Source organism: Semicossyphus pulcher, unplaced genomic scaffold (assembly GCF_022749685.1).
Source record: "Semicossyphus pulcher isolate SPU_LCO1_2020_fin unplaced genomic scaffold, fSemPul1.0.p SCAF_8, whole genome shotgun sequence".
NCBI classification, from domain to species: domain Eukaryota; kingdom Metazoa; phylum Chordata; class Actinopteri; order Labriformes; family Labridae; genus Semicossyphus; species Semicossyphus pulcher.
This window is the reverse complement of record NW_027211759.1, coordinates 26,649,170-26,669,262: the sequence shown is the minus strand read 5'-3', so window position 1 is coordinate 26,669,262 and position 20,093 is coordinate 26,649,170. Positions and strand designations below refer to the sequence as shown.

General features: G+C 45.3%; 1 protein-coding gene across 3 annotated transcripts in view; it reads right to left on the bottom strand.

Annotated features, from left to right (window-relative positions):
• The window catches only part of LOC138612420 (A-kinase anchor protein 13-like), an 83,923-nt gene extending 64,066 nt beyond the window's left edge, over positions 1 to 19,857 (bottom strand). For all 3 annotated transcript variants that reach the window (XM_069685653.1, XM_069685654.1, XM_069685655.1), the window contains exon 1: positions 19,725 to 19,857. The gene's annotated coding sequence lies outside the window, so the exon portion shown is untranslated. The remainder of the gene's footprint in view (positions 1 to 19,724) is intronic.
• Between the last annotated feature and the right edge of the window lie 236 nt (positions 19,858 to 20,093).

The window sequence follows — 20,093 nt, the reverse complement described above, 5'->3', positions numbered from 1 at the left end:
ACTACAGTCATTGAAGTTTCCATACCTGTGAACCTTAACCTCAGACCAACACAAGAAGCTGTTCTGCTGTTAAACACGCCGGCGTGCGGGATCCTTGCTGTTTTTTCGGTAAGTTAAGTGTGTGTTCGGGTTAGCAGAAGTGGCTACAGCCGCTTCACTCGCCGATCTCTACTGCGCAGACTCTGGCTCCAAATGACGTCACCATCGCAAGATGGCAGCGCCTATCACAGGGCTATTTTGGCATCACTGTCATACAATGGGAGCAGATGGAGACGCGTCGTCCATCTATATATACAGTCATTGGTAGCGACTAACGTCTCCTAGCTCAGAAATGAGCTCAGCTCTGGTCAGCTCATTTCATTTTAACTCCACATCAGCAGCTTCATTTCACAGCATGTGGTGTAAGGTGAAGGTGCACCTGCCCGCCCACCTGTCCTAGTGTCATCCACACAATCTGACTGAGCGTCTGACACACAGAGTTGTTTAAAGCATCTTAATTGTTCAGACGTGTGTTTTGGGCATTACATGAATCAAACCATTCAGACAGTCGTGTCCCATTCCCTCTCAGGGCCAGGTGAGCCTGCACCTGGAGCACTGCTGTTGTTACTGCAGATTTCAGCAACACTGTTAATAGACAGGGCTCAGGTCACTCATTCATTCATTAATTTAAACCTTTATTTAAGCCTCGAAAATCACTGAGGTTTCCCTCATTGGATGAGGAGATACAGAAAAAGACAATCAGTGAAACAAACACTGAGCTGTGTGCTCGGAGCTCGGCAGTGTTAACCCCATTAGATTGTTAGTTTGGTCCAGTTCATCATGGATGTTAGGGTGGAGCACGTCTGGGGTCTATATTAACATACAAGTGTTTGTCACCAGCACACAGTGATGAGTGTCATAGGGACCTTTGGTGATGATGAGTGACAGGCTGAACCTCGGGCTCTCTCAGCAGCATGTAGATTATATCACAGCACTCTAGATCGTCAAACATTTTCTGCAGTCCAGCAGGAGGTGTGATCTGTTGGGCTCATGTAGCTTCTCTCCTTACACTGTGTCCCTGAACACGCAGAACACACAGGCCGCTGTGTGAAGTCAGGTGATGCTCGGAGGAGCCTGCAGCATGTACTGCAGTGTGAGCGCTGCAGCACAAACTGTAAGAGCGTCTCCACACGAAGAGAAACATGTTTATTTACACACAAAGTTTCACTTATTTGCTGTTTAAACGTGCGCACACACTCAGGAGCAGTGAGGATCTAACGGTCATTATTGATCTGTTTCACTTCAAAGAAAGGTTACTGGTTAACCTGTATGGAGTTGATTTTGCTGCTGAACACGGCTTTCATCTCTGCAGGCACAGTGGACACCGGTCAGTGTGTATTAATATCTGTGGGCATCACTGTCACCAGCTCTGCTAGTTATGATTGATGCAGAAAACATCAGTAAACGTGAGCTGAGCTTGTTTTTAGAGGCCCACAGTCTTGGCTGTCACCCTGACGACCCTTCATTCACTCAGCTTCATCTCTTCACTTTTACAGCTGCATCGTGGTGCACAGAGCTGCAGGAGCAACAGCGTGACAGACTGTAAACTGTACTGGGTCTCAGAATCAAGTGTTCGTTTTTACCACGAGCCAAGCGATGCACAGAGGTCTCCTCCTCAACAACACAACTGAGGTTCTTCGCTGCTCTCCTGCAGAGCTCTGTGGGCGGGGAGCCAGGCTGCAGATAACTTTAGGATGTTACTGTGATAACTGCAGATCCAACGTCTGAAGATCAGAACCCTCCACCCAGATCAAAGATACACTTCATCGATCTGAACAGTGACAGAGAGAGGACCGGAAACTGTGAGGAAGCTGTCTGCTCAGGTTTTATATAAAACTGTTTGTAGATGGAAGATAACACACACACACACACACACACACACACACACACACACACACACACACACACACACACACACACACTCTGTGGTGAGGGGAGCAGAGAGGGGGCTGTGTTTCCACAACTTGTTGTAATTATGTGTTATACAACTGAATGCTGACTCTGGTTGTTCTTTTACAGCGAGAGGCTGCAGACTCACTCAGCTGGCCAGAAGTTATGTCTGGAATGGAAGGAATGAGAGCAGGCCGACAGAGGAGGGAGAGAGGAGGTAAGGAGCGGCACGAGAGGCAAGCAGACAGAGAGGAGAGGAGGGAGGAAGCAGGAGGAGGCAGGCAGACAGAGAGGAGAAGAGGGAGGAAGCGGGAGGAGACAGGCAGACAGAGAGGAGAGGAGGGAGGAAGCAGGAGGAGGCAGGGGGACAGAGAGGAGAGGAGGGAGGAAGCAGGAGGAGGCAGGGGGACAGAAAGGAGAAGAGGGAGGAAGCAGGCAGACAGAGAAGAGAAGAGGGAGGAAGCAGGAGGAGGCAGGGGGACAGAGAGGAGAAGAGGGAGGAAGCAGGAGGAGGCAGGGGGACAGAGAGGAGCAGCAGGCTGATCCGCTCTGACCCGTGCAGCTCCGTGCAGCGTTGTCCTGCGTGGAGCTGCAGACTCTCTCACGCTGGCTGAACACTGAGGTGGCAGCAGGCTCGACTCTTATCACAACAGCCAGCTGAGCTACAGGCTGGCTGCTCACAGAGGAGAAGCCCACAGCCTCGATGTTACCCTGTAAAGACTCACAGTGTGCATTAAAGGAGCCTGTGCTGCATCACAGAGACATCACTCCTGTGCAGCCGAAACAGGACAAACAATCAGAGACAATCAGCAGGTGTGACAGGTCATATAAGGACACCTGCCACAGAGCAGCACCGGTATCTAAGAGTCAAAGAGGGAGGAGGAAGATGTCTTCAGCAACAGAATCATCACGAGACTAACACACGCAAAGCAGAGGGCAGAGGAAGAACAACCCCAGTTATTCATGGGGAGCTCATCTCCAGTCTTCAGACCCGTCCATGAAGGAAGAGTGAAGAAATATCACTGGATGTTTTGTTCATATGGACCACGACACCAGTAGTCCTGGCCCAGTGAACCCAACAAGTGGCCCAGAAAGCAGCAGAGCTCAGATCTGACCATGAGCGGCTCCTTCAGCTGTCAACAGAAGATGGTCACAGCCTTCTGACATCTTGATGTCTGGTAGATTACGACTTATTCAAACAACTACAATCACCGCAGGTCACAAACACCAGTGAACTCTGGCTTATAGTGATGCGTGGCAGCCTCTCAGTGTGTGTATCCCGTGATCAGCGGCACCCCGTCCCGGTGCTCGTGAACGCTGTGGCTACAGACACGGGCTGGTAACGGAGCAGAGGAGCCGCACCCGCGGGGCGGGGCCGTGTGCCGACAGGAAGCAGGAGACGGTGAGCTCTCGTTTCCTGCAGTTACCGTCACTGGGTTGATCAGGCTGATCAAACGTTTGAAAATCATTAGAGAGGTCGATGACATCATTAACACAACTGCAGCACACAAGTGTGTTTGTGTTCATGTCAAGGTGTTTAAGTTGGTAAAGAAGGTTTCTGTTCTTTTAAGTCTACTTTGTTCTGAAGCTACACTTAAAAGTGAATGTGTGTGCGTGTGCGTGCATGTATGTGTGTGTGAGCGAGCAGCCTGTGTGACTGCAGAGCTGTCAGAGCAGGTATGTGAGCAGACAAAGGAGACATGATCTGTGTCCTCGTGGTTTCTGTCCCACACCTCAGTGCTGAGGACAGACCTGCCACACAGGTGTGACTCACCACATCACTGATGGCTCTGTGACTCACCACATCACTGATGGCTCTGTGACTCACCACCTCACTGATGGCTCTGTGACACTGCTGCAGCATCATCAGTTTCACCTGTGATGTTCCTGCTATGACAGCGAGCCTGTCTGCTGCAGATGAGCTCTGTTACCTGGGACTAAACGAGCTCTGAGGTGCAGTTTAACTTATAGCTCAGAGTTCTACTGTTCGTGATCCTTTCCCACCACTCCCAGTCCGTTCACTGACTTGTTAACAGGTCACTGTTAGCAGCAGGGATTGAGGATGTGTTTGATCAGCAGACATAATGACCACTTTGTGTTGTCCCAGCAGCCGGGGTCATGCCGCGGCCCAGGAGCGGCATACTTGTGATTGCAGGAAAAGATGGTTCACGTCCGCCTGACACCTCGAATCATTACAGTTAAGAGTCAAACACTGACAGCCTGTAAAACTGTTGCACATCATGATGGTAAATTTTGATGTCTGCACTGTTCACTCACACAGGTGTGCCCAGAGTGTGATGTATTTTCACAGTGAGCTGGTCCTGAGAGTCAAACACTGTGAGCTCAGTACATGGAGAGGAAAAAATCAATGGATGTTGATGCTGTAAATAAATGAGCATGAGTTGAGCAGAGGTTTGTTTACACTGAGGTTAAATGTGACACGCGGGGGGTGTGACACTGTCAAACAGGAAGTGAACAGATATTCCCTGGTGAGGAGGACGCTCTGTGGTACGTGATGCACTCTGTCAGTCAGACTGAGGGATGTTAACACAGTGAAGGGAATAAGAGTGTCACAGATCTCCACACACGCCATGTGACTGATGGATCCTCTCTGTGCTCTCATAAATATCTATAAAGAGTCTCTCTCTCTGCTGGCTCTGCGCTGGAGGACAAATAACCCTGAGTCATCACAAACACCACCTGAATGTTCTGATTACACACGTGACTTCTCTGTGACGCAAACGGTCTGCTTTCATGGATCATCACGGACGCTGACCAGCCACAGATGCACCGTCTGAAGCCTGACATGTCTCGATGTCGTAATGAAAACTTACTGTCAATAAGCGCCTCAAAGTTTTACGTAGTCAGCCTTGTAATCCTGCAGAGGGTGCTTTAAAAATTCAATTACAGCGTGACAAAGAGCTCTGAAAATACAGGACGGGAGCGAGCCACGCTGTCGTAGGGACACGGAGACACCAAAGCATGTGAGCAGCGTGTGTGGAGCAAAGTTAAGGCAGTTTGTTGATGGCACAGCTGCTGTCTCAACAATCTGCCAGTGTTGGCTCACCATCAAACATTCAGCAACGCCGTTACTCTGCCTTTATACCAAACATAAAAGCGCTGTCATATTGGTGTCCCTGTAAGCAGAGAGAGAGAGAGCAGCTGTGGTCGAGTGACATAGACAGGAAGTGAAGACATCGAGCGGCGTTAATGCAAATCAAGCAGTGAAAGAGAGAAATAAGACGTTATTTTCTGGTTGTTTCACAGCAGTTACACAACAAACTAACACGCCTACAGCTCCGCACGACCCGCAGCAAGGTACAGGGTTTAGGTTGTATCGGCCCAAGTGGACTGAGTGTCTGCTACGCCCTCCGTCACACCTGCAGCTCTGACAGCAAACACACAGCTGTTCTCACTCACCTGACACATGAAGACGGTCAGACCTAACAGTCTTCAGCAGGCTGGCTGAAGGAGCTAAAGTGAAGCAGCGGAGGCCTCGCAGGCGAGCAGAGTAACATCAAGGGCACGTTCACAGTGAACTTGACCTTTGACAACCTAAATTGATTCCATTCACCCTTGAATCCAAGACAACGATCGTGTCAGGTGTGAGACAATTCTCTACATTTAACATTGAACACATCTATTAACGACCGTTAATCAAAACAACAATCAACAGATTTATTGATGATAACAGTCAGAGCCAGCAGCAGCTCTGCACGACAGAGGAGCGGCTCTGTGACATCAAATCTGATGTGAAAGACAAGTTCTACCAGAAAGTGTACTCTCACCTTTGTGTGTGTGTGTGTGTGTGTGTGTGTGTGTGTGTGTGTGTGTGTGTGTGTGTGTGTGTGAGAGAGAGAGAGAGAGAGAGAGAGAGAGAGAGAGAGAGAGAGAGAGAGAGAGAGAGAGAGAGAGAGAGAGAGAGAGAGAGAGAGAGAGAGAGAGAGAGAGAGAGAGAGAGAGAGTGAGAGAGTGAGAGAGTGAGAGAGTGTGTGTGTGTGTTTACAGGTGGTTACCAGGGAGAGGGTGTGTATTTTCAGGGATTATTGTAATAGAAGCGTGGGAGACTCAGCTCAGACAGTCAGGCTTACATGGGACACACACACACACACACACACACACACACACAGGGTGTGATTAGTGGTCTCCCTGTAGGATGTGACTCATCACTTCTCCCTGTGAGGACACGTCATGTTGATCTCTGTCATTAAAGATGGCCGCCGCAGTGCCAGCTCCTCTCCTCCCTGAGCCCCTCTCTCGGCAGCACTACGGTGACACGGTGTGATCACGGTGTGATCACAACATGAACACACAGCTGACATCATGGAGCCGAGGAACACGCTGTGATGTGTATTCAGTCATGATGATATCAGTTCTGTGTGGACATGTTGTCCTCTCTCTGTTCCGTCTGTGTGAAGCCTCTCTGTGCACACGCTCACACTGTTGTTTATTCCACCAACTATCCTCAAGTCAGGACACACGGGATCCTCTGCACGAAGGTTCACTTGGTTTAGTTTGCTTTATTAAAGCTGAGAGTTTAACAGATGATCAAACAACACACGAGCAGAGGACCAGCTGTGACTCATCCACAGCCGTGTGCCTGAAGTGGACTGTGTCTGTTAAACTAACTAATCAATTCACCTGATCAGACAGAGACACTGATCGGCCTCCTGTCAGCCCATCAGTGTCAGAGCTCAACTGTTTGTCGTGTGTGTGTGAGACGTGTTGTGAAAGAATGTGCTGAGTGTGTTACAGTTCAGAGGGCAAACACACACACACAAACACACACACACACACACACACACACACACACACACACACACACAATCATAACAATATGAATGTGTTTTTCAGTCAGCATGAAGGATCTGATATCTGTAACTCTGCTGAGTGTGAACATGAAGCTGTAGGTCAGCAGGTCAGCAGGTCAGATCGTCTGCAGCTCTTCTAAACTGGAACACAGGCAGGGTCTCATGCAGGCTTCTGTCTCCTCTGAGCTACTTTAACTTCACTGCTGACTGAGCAGGAAGTGACTCTGGAGCCAAACTGAAAACTGGTTTCCTTTAAATCAACAAAATAGAAACGAGATGAACTCAGATTTCACCTGAACGCATCAAACTCAGACGAACATCTGAGATCTGTTTGTTTAATCTGACGATCAGAGGAGCAGGTGGATCTTATCTTTCAGTGAGCTACAACAGATTAGTCATGCTTTCATCTCATGCTTTCATCTCATGCTCGGAGTGAAGGACGGGAACACGTCGACCTAACACGATCCTGAAACCCATCAGATGTCATCTGAGAACCATTCATCTTTTTATTCATGTATATCAACTAGAGGTCGACCGATAGTGGATTTTTAAGGCCGATATAATAACGATAGTTTGTACGAGGAAAAAGCTGATAGCCGATTAATCGGCCAATATCTCCCTACCCCACGAAAAAAAAACAAACTAATTTAAATGAAAAATCTTTATCTTTGTTACATATCCTTACACATAACTGTCGAACTGAAAGTCTATGTCAAATAAATAACAAAATAAAAACATAAATCTGGAACAGAACATGAATCTCAAAGATTAATGAATACCTAAATAAATAAAATACGTAGTAAAGAAAATATAATTTGCTAATGAACATCTAACTCAAACTGTTGTGCCCACATCGTGCCTTTCCTCAGCAGAATAATGTATATATATATATATATATATATAACTTTTATATATTTAATATTTATTTCAATCTACATGAATGATTTAAGTTGCCCTTTATTAATCATTTTTAAATTGAAATGATACTGCAGTTGTTTTCTTAAAGTTGCTGGTTTAATAAAACAGTTGACGTTACGTGGTTGGATCATACAAGAGAACGCCAAATTGGTAAGTAATCTAAGTAACAGTTAAATGATTTATTTTCCTCCCTGCCTGTCTGTCTTGTATCGCGGACAGCTATATTGTTACGTTATATTCCAGAGATAACTTTTGGGTTGAGAAATAAACTGAAACGAGTCAGATATAATATGACTCACGTACCACTTGTCAGCTGTTCCCCTGTACAGCAAAGGTTTCGCCCCCACCCGCCCTTCTCACGGTCTCCACGTTCGAGTGGAATTTCATGGCTTCTAACAGTTGTTAAAAGTATCCTCGGGAGTTGCACACGCAAACTTATATTTTCAGCAAAAGTGTCCCTCAAATGATCAGATATGATCCCATTAGTTGTGCAAGGCTTGCACTCACTGCTAGCCAAATTGTAGCGAGCTTGCTAGCTAAACAGAGACAGCAGCATGAGCTTGGCAGAAAAGCAGTGAAAGTTAACTACAGTCTAATTCATTAATAATGCAATACTATAAACAACAACCTTATCGTGATCATAATTTGTGAATAAAGCTGTGTTATAAAGTTAACTTTAATTAATTATCCTAGGTACCTGCATTACCTGTATGTCACGTGTGGAGACTCCATTAAAAAGGTGAATGCACGCGATGTACGTCCCCGTCTGAGGCTGCACAGCCATCGGCCACTATCAGAGCCCAGATCCGCCGATGATTATAGTTTTTAATAAGTCCTATCGGGGCCGATTAATCGGCCAAAACGATCAATCGGTCGACCTCTAATATGAACAGACATCTGCATCAGGGCTGCACGATTGAACGTCCAACAGTCACAACTGTGACATGCCATGCAGGGATGAAACGGTTACCGTTTCCATGTTAAAATTCCAGACGGTTTGTACGACTGTGTTAAATTTGAATGATCATGATAACCCTGTTTGATTACGGCACTCCAGCGTCTCCCAGGCGCAGGATGCAATGTGGGTTTGTCTGATGATCTCTGACTACTCAAACAAAGACACTGAAGTATGAAGAATCAGATACTTTATTGTTGCTTAGGAGAACCGCCATTTTCTTATGTTCCATCACTAATGTACAGGACAGTCCGTCTGATGTCACATTGATGAGGCTCTTCACCAGAGCACAGTGAACCGATGCTGAGCTGCAGTCTGTGTGTCACCTGCCTCTAAACTGTGAACATGCACGGGATGCTGCTGCCGTCACAGATCATGTCGGCGGAAACTTGGTCGAGGCAGACGCTTCGTTATTGAGGTGGCTTTTCAGTGAGTATATTCCCGCTATCAACGGCACTGTGGTGAACACTGTGGGGAACACTGTGGCCACATAAACGGACCGTTCATGGAGTGTATATGTGTCATGGTCGCCATGTCCAGATGATGTTCAATAACACGCTTCCTGTCTGATCCTGATAACTAAACCGAAATGACAGAGATCCCTCTGACACCAGTGTAACAATTCACCTAAACCATATGGTTAAGGAGAACAGTACGCCGCACAGAAAATAGGTTATAGGCCGAATTACTAATTGCCGAATCTTAGAATGACTCAATATGTGTTGATCAACAAGAGTGTTACTGTTAGATTTTATCTTCAAACAACCGACTGAGTCGGCGCCAAACAGAACAAAGAAACGGAAACAGACGAAACAAGATCCACTCAACAATCATCAAAACTGCTGTTTCAGTCCAAAAGTTTCCCACAAGTCTCCAAAGTTCATTAAATAAATGCTTAAGAATAATAATGTCCAAAACAAAATAACATTGTCAATGGAGGTCCAGATGGCGGAATAAAGTTCCACCCAACCTCACCCAGTCCGTTTAGACGCTGAGACGACACATTAATATTCCCAGCAAAGATTTCTTTAACGGGTCTCTCCAAACGGTGTCTGCCTCACCTGCAGCACATTCCTCTGCTGTCCCTCGAGACGTCACTTCCCATCTGTTTATAAATTCCTGAACGCATATGAAATAAATAGTTCTTGGTCCTATATGGATGCCATGTCCACAAACAGTTAAGCAATAACTTTTACAGGTGTGACTTATACATGAAGGAAAAACTGATCTTTGAAAAAAACATGTTCACCCTCACATCATACACATAATGGACCTTATGTTACCATTACACCAGTGTGGTTATAAATAAACAGAATATTGATGGTAAACATTTTGCTAGCTTTGACTAACATTACACTCCTGCTAGCACCACACTGTTCTTATTGGTGGGAATGCTGTTCATATTTTTTTCTTATTATTATTCTACTTCCGTATGTTTTTTGAACTTCTACTACTTCTGCATACTTTCAGCTACAGAAACCGTTCAACTATTAAAATGTTCAGCTTTTTAAGGACATTCCGGCAACTACTTTCACATTTTTAACTTTTATACTTTTTCAAATATTCAGCCTTTTCTACATTTTCTGTACAATGAAAACAGATGGGAAAAATCTTCAACTTCAACTCATTCAACTTTGTAATGCTACAACTTCAGCAGACTTTCACTCGCAGACTTCTTTTTTTTTTTTTAAATGTTCACAATTTGTTCTACTACTTTACTTTTATTCACCTTTTTGCTATCCTTTACAGTTTTTGAATGATCACTGTTTAAGTTTGATACTGTTTTTAGCCTTTTTCAGATTTTAACATTAGTGTGTATTGCGCGGAATGTTCGGGGCTAGAGTGAAGATTTAAAAATTAGAGTGGGAGGGATCTTTAAAATATTTCAAATCTCTTCCAAACAAATTGCTCCTCAGCCCACAATTTTCACTCCACACACATAATTTTACCCTCAAAATGTTTCTCCTCTACCGCTGATTAAGTTTTGAAGACAAACAGATCAACAGTTTGGCACAATGAGCTTCAAAGCAACAGGAGCGCCAAAAAACTCTCCATCTACCGTAATGTTATTTTTACACTTTTGTATTTTGCTGTGGGGTCCACATATTTAGCATCACAGACATAAAGAATAACAACAAAGCTGATTCTGATTCTGTGTGCTCAGTGTCACACGTTCAGCTCCCTGCCCATCTCCCTCCAGCTGCCACAATACTGTAGTGAAATGAGGAGCTATTGTGTGTCTAACTCCGGACTGTAAATGCATTGATTGTCGCTGTTTATAAAGCTTGTAAAAGGTGCAGATGTCATTTGGTAACAATCAATCGTTTTGATCTCTACGTCATTAATAACATCCCTCGTGCACACGCGTCTCACGTGCTGTGAGAACTGAACTGCGAGAGAAAATATGTAACTTTTGTGACTTAATGAAACAGACTGCTGATGAAGACAGTCAACACAGCAGACAGACAGGAAGAGGGGGTGGGGCCAGTAGCTGTGTGCACAAGTGCAGGTGTGTTGGGGGACTGAAGGGAAGCACAGCGATCAGATTAAAGCAGTTTGTGAGTTAAAACTTAATACGGTGAAGAAGAGAGAACAAGTAAAGCTCCTGTGAGGAACTTTGGGTTTGTGCTGATTTTGGCGCCCCCTGTGGACAAAGCCGTACCTCTTATCTCTGTGCTGATTTTGTCCTGTTCATGTTAAGTGGTGGTTTTAAACAACAAATCTCATCCTGCTTTCTTTAACAGTCCAAGCTTTTGTCCAAAGCGACGTACATCTGAGAGTTAACACAACACAAGCAACGATCAGGACACGAGGGGGCGGAGTCAGGAAGAGCCAACACACTGCTTCAGGTGCGACCGACACTGGTGCTGACAGGCAGAGCACAGGGTGTCAACAACATCAACAAGGTCAATATAATCATCATCATGAAAATCCCAGTCAGCATCAACAACATCCTCAACATCATTAAGGTCAGAGGTCATAAAGAGCTGGGTCTTTAGCTTCTTCATAAAGGTGAAACGGACTCTGTGGACAGAACGGCGTTTGGTAGCTCGTTCCACCACCGGGGGAGGACTGATTTAACTGTTAACCAGCGAGCGGGTCTGCGTGACATACAGTGATGTTTACGTGTTTTTGTTCAGACGGCCGCACGCTCACCTGAACTTCACCCCGCTCTGTAGCCGTCGCTGCAACACTTCAGCAGCTGCCTCCTCCTGTTCGGGGTCAGATTCGGGATCAAACATGCGCGGCCTTTCTACATTTGGTCCCACGAGTGGTTCTCCTGGAGTGGCTGCCATGTTTGTTTACTGGTTTTCTGTGCCTGTGACCTCCCCCTGGACCTCAAGCGATCAGGCGGCCAATCAGAGCAGTGCCTCATTAACATATCAGCCCACCCACTCAAAGCAGCGCTGAGTTAAAATGCAGATTCATAACCGTGTTTTGAAGACCCACTGGACGTTTGAAACGGCTGAGAGGAGCATGTGTGACAGTTTTATTCATGTCAAGTTAATTATGTTTTTAATGTGACGTCATTTAACACAACAAACATCACCTGATGCAGGTACACACTACAAGATTCAGCTTCCCCCTTCTGACGACATAAGCAAAGTCCTGATGTTCTGATGGTTCTAAAGATGTTCTCTCCAGATGTTCCTGTGATGTGACGGATGTTCAGATCATTTTACTTCCCCCGGTCTGCTCAGGAGGAGGGCTGCAACTAACAACTATTTTGATAATCGAATAATCTGTCGATTGTTTCTACGATTAATCGATTATTAATCGGATAAAAAGACAAAAAGCTCAATTTTAGTTTTAGCATTATATTCAAAACACAAAAATGTGTCTTGTATTCTTGTACAATGCAATATTAATATATAAATCATGTAACTCGATTAATATCTTGTTGATTTAATAATAATTTCACATGAAAAAGGAAAGTTCAGACGAGGACACGACAATAAAACAGGACATGCAGCCACGAGCGGAGTGTAACAGCCTAAATATATTTAATCACACACTGCTCAAGTTTCTGTTGTGAATAAAGAAAAGATTCACTTTAGTCTGACTCTGACTGACAGCATGAAGTGTTCAAAAACTCCATCACGTCACTCTTTTTCTAAGAGTGTATATTTTATATATTTTGTTATCTAATTTTGTACTTTTTTATATATATATATATATATATATATATATATATCGATAGATATATATATTTTGATCTTTATTTTTTACCCTCTGTGTGCTGATTCTTTCCTATTGTATTGTACTGTATAAGCTGCTGGAGACTGAATTTCCCAGAGGGAGTCATCCCAAAGGGATCAATAAAGTTGAGTCTAAGTCTAAGTCTAAGTCTAAGTTACACTCTGGAGTCTGTCCGAGCAAACTTCAGCTAATCAGCGATAGCTTAGCGTCCGCTCTGACGGACAAGCACACGATCCCAAGTTAGTTTAAACACAACGTGACGGACAGGAAGACTCTGTCAGTTTTCTCTCTGTGTTGTGATGTTTAATGAAGCCGGGCGTTAGCTTTATCAAGAGTTAGCATTAAATTAGCTTTACCGGTGGTTTTGCCCTGGTTGCAGCCCGACTCAGAAGAATGACCAAATCATAAATCTAAACGTGTTCAGTATTTAGGATCTGATGTCCTGTTGTGTGGGGGGAACCATCATCACCAATTCTTCCTGCCCGTCATTTGGACGGTTACTGTGAAACACTGAGCATGCATTCACAGCATTAACCAATCAGATGAGGCCCCAGCTCACAGTCAGCCGACCTCAGGTAGTCTCTAATTGTTAGTGGGGCGAGTCGGGTTATTAGTCTGGGTGAAGCTCCTCTTTCAGGAACACATCCAGCAGGTAACTCCCACCAAAACCACAAACTGTCATTTCAGCAGTTAGGGAGGATAAAGGGTGCAGGAGAGCCGATACCAAACAGAGACACTGAAAGACGCTAACCCACACAAGATGCAGAGCCCACTGCACATGTGCAACCTTTCTCCTAACCCCGCCCGCCCACTGACTCATCATCATCATCCACACCATGTGAGAAATCTCCTCTCCACTTCAACAACACATCAGTCAGGTTTAAGCTCCTGTGTTTGTAGTTTTCAGTCTGAGGCTGCAGATCCAAATGTTATTATTCTATCTTTACACTGATGTGTGTGTTTGAGTGAACATGCTGACACACGCAGACACACACACACACACACACACACACACACACACACACACACACACACACTTACAGATCATGCAGGGACCCTGTTTTTCATCCCAGCGTCAGATCAACATGTGAGAAGGAAAGCCTGCGAGCTCACAGACGTGTTAGTGAGGACGAGGATGAGTCAACAGTCAGACATGCAGCTCTGGTTAGCCCCCACATACCAGCTCAGTGTGTGTGTGTGTGTGTGTGTGTGTGACAGAGACACACTGAGACACACAGGAGGAGAAGTCAGCCTGAGTGGCTCTGCCTTTAAAGAGCAGACAGGAGATAAAAGTGAGCTATAAATACAGGAGAGCTCGACAGTTTCATCTCCTCTCTGAACGTGTGCAGCTCTCTGTGTTTCTGTCTCCACAGGAAGAGTCCTCGTCCTCCTCTCTCACACACTGCAGCTCATTTTCCACATTCCCACATTTCCACACTTGATGTGAAACGCCTCCGAGCCTCTCTGCGTGCTCTCGGTCTGCATGAACTATGCACGACAAAGAAGGCAGGAAAACACAGGAGTAACAGCTGACGTCACTGTGACTGAGAAACTGAGATCAGACAGTAAACACACTTTCCTCTCGTGTCCCCATCACGAGTTTGACCACAGAACCTTTTGTGTTTGCTCACGCTGCTTACACACACACCCCGCTTACATTCATCCAGACACGTCAGAACCCAAACTCTGGATGGATGCACATGAATGAACCGTCATTCACTGCGATATGTAAATTATTTAACATGGCCGAATGTAAGTGCTAAGTGCTATGACTGACTCTTTAAGTTCTATTGTTATTGTCAGCATATTGATCAGCACAGAGCTGCGACTTTATTGATTTCATTGTAAAGTAAATAATGAATAAAAAAATAAAAGGCCTCCTGCTGCTTTGTGTGACGCCACAACTCTGTAATTAAGGTATCCTCTGTCGGCTTATGTAGTCGCCGTCGTGGCTCATTAAACGGATAGATTTTCTGTAGAGCCGCGCTGTGAGAATAAAGAGTGACCTGTGTGCCCAATCACATCACATCTTTAGTTGAAACACTTCCGTGTGGGATCCACCTGTGTATCCTCGCTCGGAGCTCCTCCTGGAGCCTCCACTCTCCACTCTCCTCGTCTCTTCTCTCCTCATCTCCTCCAGGTGCATTAAAGAAGACCCTCCATCATGGCGGAGGGGGATGGATTTCAGCCGAGGAGAGTGAGGGCGCACAACTTCATGTAATGAGAAGCACCCCAGGATTTCTCTGATGGACACCAACTACCGGCGTTCTGTTTCAGCTGTGGAGCGCCTGTCCATCTGTCTCCGCTGAGTGGCAGTTTCACTGTATCTAGCAAGTCACACGCGGGCTGAGATCTGTCTTACTACAGCGCTATGAAGCCAAAATAAACAGATGTTACTGAGATTTAATGACAATAAACAGGCTGAGAGGATGCTGAGAGAACTACATCAGGATGCAGGTATGAGCTCAGGCTCTGTCAGGTCTGTCTGCAGGACGACAACAACACTTTAAAATGACTGTTTTTTGAATGGAGTCTGGTTTGATCACTTCTCTTGGAACAAGAAGATTTCCCTGCCGTCAGGCTTTCATGTGACTTCACGTGATTTTTTTGTGAGTTTTCTTTAACCAACAAGAATAAAGGCAAATGATCCCACTGATAAACTCTGAGAATAACACACGGGGAAAATCCAGCTATACTCTCTCAACAGCTTTAGGAGGACATGTATTCAAGGCCCTGGGTAGTTAGCTACAGACCTTTCAGTTCAGGCTGAACACATTAACAGTGTTTTGAAGCACCTCACTTTAACCAGATGAAGGATTTAATCTTCTGTATGTCATGGTAGAAACCAGCCTTGCTAAAGTGAGCAGCAGCTCGGCTCACTGCCTCTCCTGATGTCCTGCGTCCACCACCTGAATGTTACATGATTCTGTTTCATTCTGTGATGAATCACATGGTGCGTTTGCTTTGGAGAGTACACCTTTGTGGATCACTGGGCTCCAGTTAAAACCTTGTGGACGGTGAACACTGAATGGTCATAGAGACTCAGTTTGTAAAGCTTACAGCCTGCCATGCTGCTTCTCCTGTAGCCAAGAGTACAACCATGCAGATAAAAAAGCAAAGGTAGAGATAGTGACGAGGGAATCAGTGACTGAGGCGTGGACATTCAGGGAGCTGCTCTTAGTCAGTCTGACACAAAAAGGATTAGATACGTAGCTGTGATGACGGTCACTGGTGGAGCAAAACATACAGAACAATGGACCATCACAAAGCAGGAGGAAGAAGCAGATGAAGAAGGAGAGAGGGAACAGGAAGACATCTTGACTCAATGCTTTCTGAGGCAGACATCAAATCCACAAGGTGAATTTTAAATGCACATGATGCTGGGGCTGCAACGACACATCATCATGTGTGTTTTTCATGCTTCATAACATGGTTTGTTAAAGACGTGTTCCGGAAGAACTTATTGTCTGTATTGTGAGTGAGCACAGACTTCAATGAGCGATGTGAGGATGTCAGGATGGTGGTTAGCTGCAGCCCTGCCACACGTCTGAGTGATAACAGAGCGTTTGTACGATCACACCAACTACAGCAGCTCGTTCTGCTGCTCTCTGCCTCGCCGACTCGTCGCTCAGCCTTTTGAACAGCTCGGCTGGTATGAGAGGATTGTGAGTGTGCTGACCAAGCAGCTGAACTGTACAGAGCGAGAGAGAGAGAGAGAGAGAGAGAGAGACAGAGAGACAGAGAGAGAGCGGAAACAGCTGGAGAGAGAGCGAGAGTGCTGTCTCTATCATCAGGATAACATCTGCTCAGTTTGCTGCTCTGCTCATGATAACATCTCTGATGTGTCTTCAAATTAAAAGACGTTTTGGCTGAACAAGTTTACACAAGAAAATCACTTTTCATGTTTCTGTTTCTGTCACATTTCCACTTCATCCACCATCACTCTGTGATTAGTTCATGCATTGATCACAGAGCTTCCTGTTGCTTCTTTTGGAGTCACTCTGGTCGTCTGTGGACACTTTGACTCTACAAATGTTCTCTTGTTGTTTGTAGAAAAGGCGGCAGAGCAAAAGACGGCCACAGAGGAAACCAAAGTACATGCTTGTCAGCATGCTTTCACATTCCACACACACGCACGCACACGTACGCACACACACACACACACACACACACACACACACACACACACACACACACACACACACACACACACACACACACACACACACAGTGCAGTAGTGCAGCTGATGAAGTGTAACCTACTGAGCAGGTGAACCATGTCTGGCTGAAGCTCCTGATACCTGACACCACGTCTGATTTATAAGGTGTATATCATCGTATCAGCTCATCTGACTCTCAACAAGTCTAACAAAGGAAGGAACTCTAATGTGATGGTACACCTGTTCACCTGTGTGCGGTGCTGCGGGTTCAGACCTGAGTCCTCCTGTGGAGATGTGAAACTTGGAGCGTCTCAACGTTTCATTCAAATCTAATCTCCATCCAAACCTGTTGGTGTTTCAGTACACCTCTCTGAGCAGCATCACTCCTGGGTGTGATTTTCCTTCTATGGAGATTAAACAGGGCTCAGTCATAAAGGATTATTGTTTCTCCTTTATTTATTCAACCAACACAACTAGTTCAACAACTCGACAAGACCTGGAACGTTTCCAAGCAGCACATTCATGATTCCAGCACGCCTGTGTACGTCTACATGCTGGAATTCAAACTTTCTGTGAGGAAACACGTCTGTACGTTAGCTACAATCTGCACAGACTGTGTGCAGTAACGTGAATTTAAAGTATTCAGAACATCTGAGTGGAGTCGTTTGAGATATAATCTAAAAGATTTCCATGTAAATAAATGTCTGTAAGTCTCTCTCTCTCTCTGAATGAGGTAACACAATGGTGACCGAACCTATGGCCCACTGATGGAAGCCTTTACATTTGCAGTATATAATATTATTATTGGCTGGGTGTCTGTGGTGGCGCCCAGTTAGTGACGCGTTTTCCATCAGCCAGCAGTGGTTGGTCTGCCAGAGAGGGTAGGCGGAGCTAAGCGGCTGCTATTCCGCTCTCTGCATGTGTTGCGAGTAAACAGTAATCTACTATGGCTGAACAAACAAAGAAAAGATGGATGACTACAGATACAACTTCAACAAGAAGTGAAAATCCAAAGAAGAAGAAACAAACTCGACGCTGATGAAGCAAACAGTCTGAAAAGGAAAGCGACCGTCAGCCAGGAAAATCAAGAGTTACAACCGGAGCCAACCGTGGACATTTTTTTTAGCTTAAAAGGGTCTTTGTGTGACTTTCAGAAAATCTTCATTCCTAGCGACACGGTCGGCCGCTGAGGGACCCGCAGTCAACCTTCTAATACGCGCTCGCGCGGACACTCGCATGCATAAACAAGCATCCGGGGTTTTTCAGTCTCAGAACTCACCGGCTCCGTTTACTTTTCACTGACGAGACTTACAGCTGGCTGGTTAACCTTAGCCTAGGCAGGTAATGCAAGGATATCGCCTAATAGAGAACAATCTGTAGTTATACACATTGTTCTGCTACATCATTTACAAAATCAGCACCGTTTGTCATGCTGGCAAAGTTATGTGTCAAGCTAGATAACTGACATACACACTCAGATAGTATTTTGGTAGTCATAATGTTAGCGAGCATGCTAAGGTTAGCCAACTAGCTCTAACATAAATACCCTTATTTATACAGTGTATGATAAATGCACTGACTCCGGCATTGTGCTTCGTAACCAAACGGCAAATTACGCCGGCCAACCAGCAAATCATCACAAACATTAGCCACATTCTTGTGTGAAGTTTGTGTTGGTGCTGTTGTGGGTGCTGTTGTTTGTTGGCATTATCCATTTCACAGCCTGCGTTGTCTCGTGTTGCACACTGTTGACTGTGGTGGTGCAGAATGAGCTCTGCAGAGGTACTCGCGAACGCGCAGATACGTCATCCTCCCCTCATCTTCATTCATCATCCTCCCGATTGCTTATAAGAATCAGCCCACAGGTTGTTAGGGCCGATGGAGGAAGTTAAGGTCTCAATGTATCAGTTCCTCTACTGTCCCTTCACACACTGGCAATAATACATGATATTTGATTGATGAATATATGTAAAATCTTACATATAGCGCCTTTAACGAATAAATGATATATTCAAAGTCAAATGGGAACTATGTCAAATAATCGAGATAATGATGTTCGCCACAATCGAATCAAACACCAACGCAGTACATGTTACAGAGACGCAGGAGGACACGTTTAGATAAAGAGTACTGATCAAACTCAGTATTATCCCAAGGCATGGAGGCTGGTGAGTGTGTGTGTGTGTGTGTGTGTGTGTGTGTGTGTGTGTGTGTGTGTGTGTGATGTTGTGTCTGCAGCTAATGAAGCAGACAGTGTGACCCAGGTGTCAACTCACCTTGTTAGTAAATGCCCCCCTCAACCACCCCCGCCCCTGTACCATCAGGTGTTGTCTGATGTTACATCTGTTACTGTTAAAGACACACAGAGCTAATGCTAAGCTAATGTTCTGACAGTTATACCCAGGTGGCTAAACTTTTAATAGTTAGTCTATTAATATGACTACACGGACTGGACACGTAAATAGAGACACTGTCATCTACACAACATCCCAGCTGCAAACACGCACCCACGCACGCACACACGCGCGCACACACACACACACACACGCACACACACACGTAGAGTAAACAGCATCATTTCAATGTGTGCTCAGTCGGTCTTCATGGAGGAGCTTCAGACTGGCGCTTCTGCTGCTCAGCGTCCATTACAAACATCACAGCACACACACACAGACGAGCAGCAGAGTGTGTGTCCCAGTCTGACAAACTTTGCACACAAACACACGCAGAGAAGAGACGGAGAAGACTCACCTTGTTGCACAGTGACTCCACACAGATCTGTGTGTTACACTTTAATATGTCCGTGTTTAAAGATCCTCCACATGATTACTGATCAATAACTCCGTCTTCTTTCACAGATCCGTGTTCATGTCGGGCTCTGGGTGTGGAGATCCTGAGCCATGCTGAGAATCTGTCCTCATGTCAAGCTGCTCACACAGAGGCACATCCTCACTTCCGGTGATCATTTCAAAACAAACCTCCGCTCACAAACAAACTAATACTTTGCTTCCATTGGGAAATAATCGTCACACCGCGTTTTACTCTACGCCTTCAATGTTAAAGAACACGTTTAGGACTTTATTTTGAAAGGTAAATTAGAAGTTGATCACAGGACTCAGG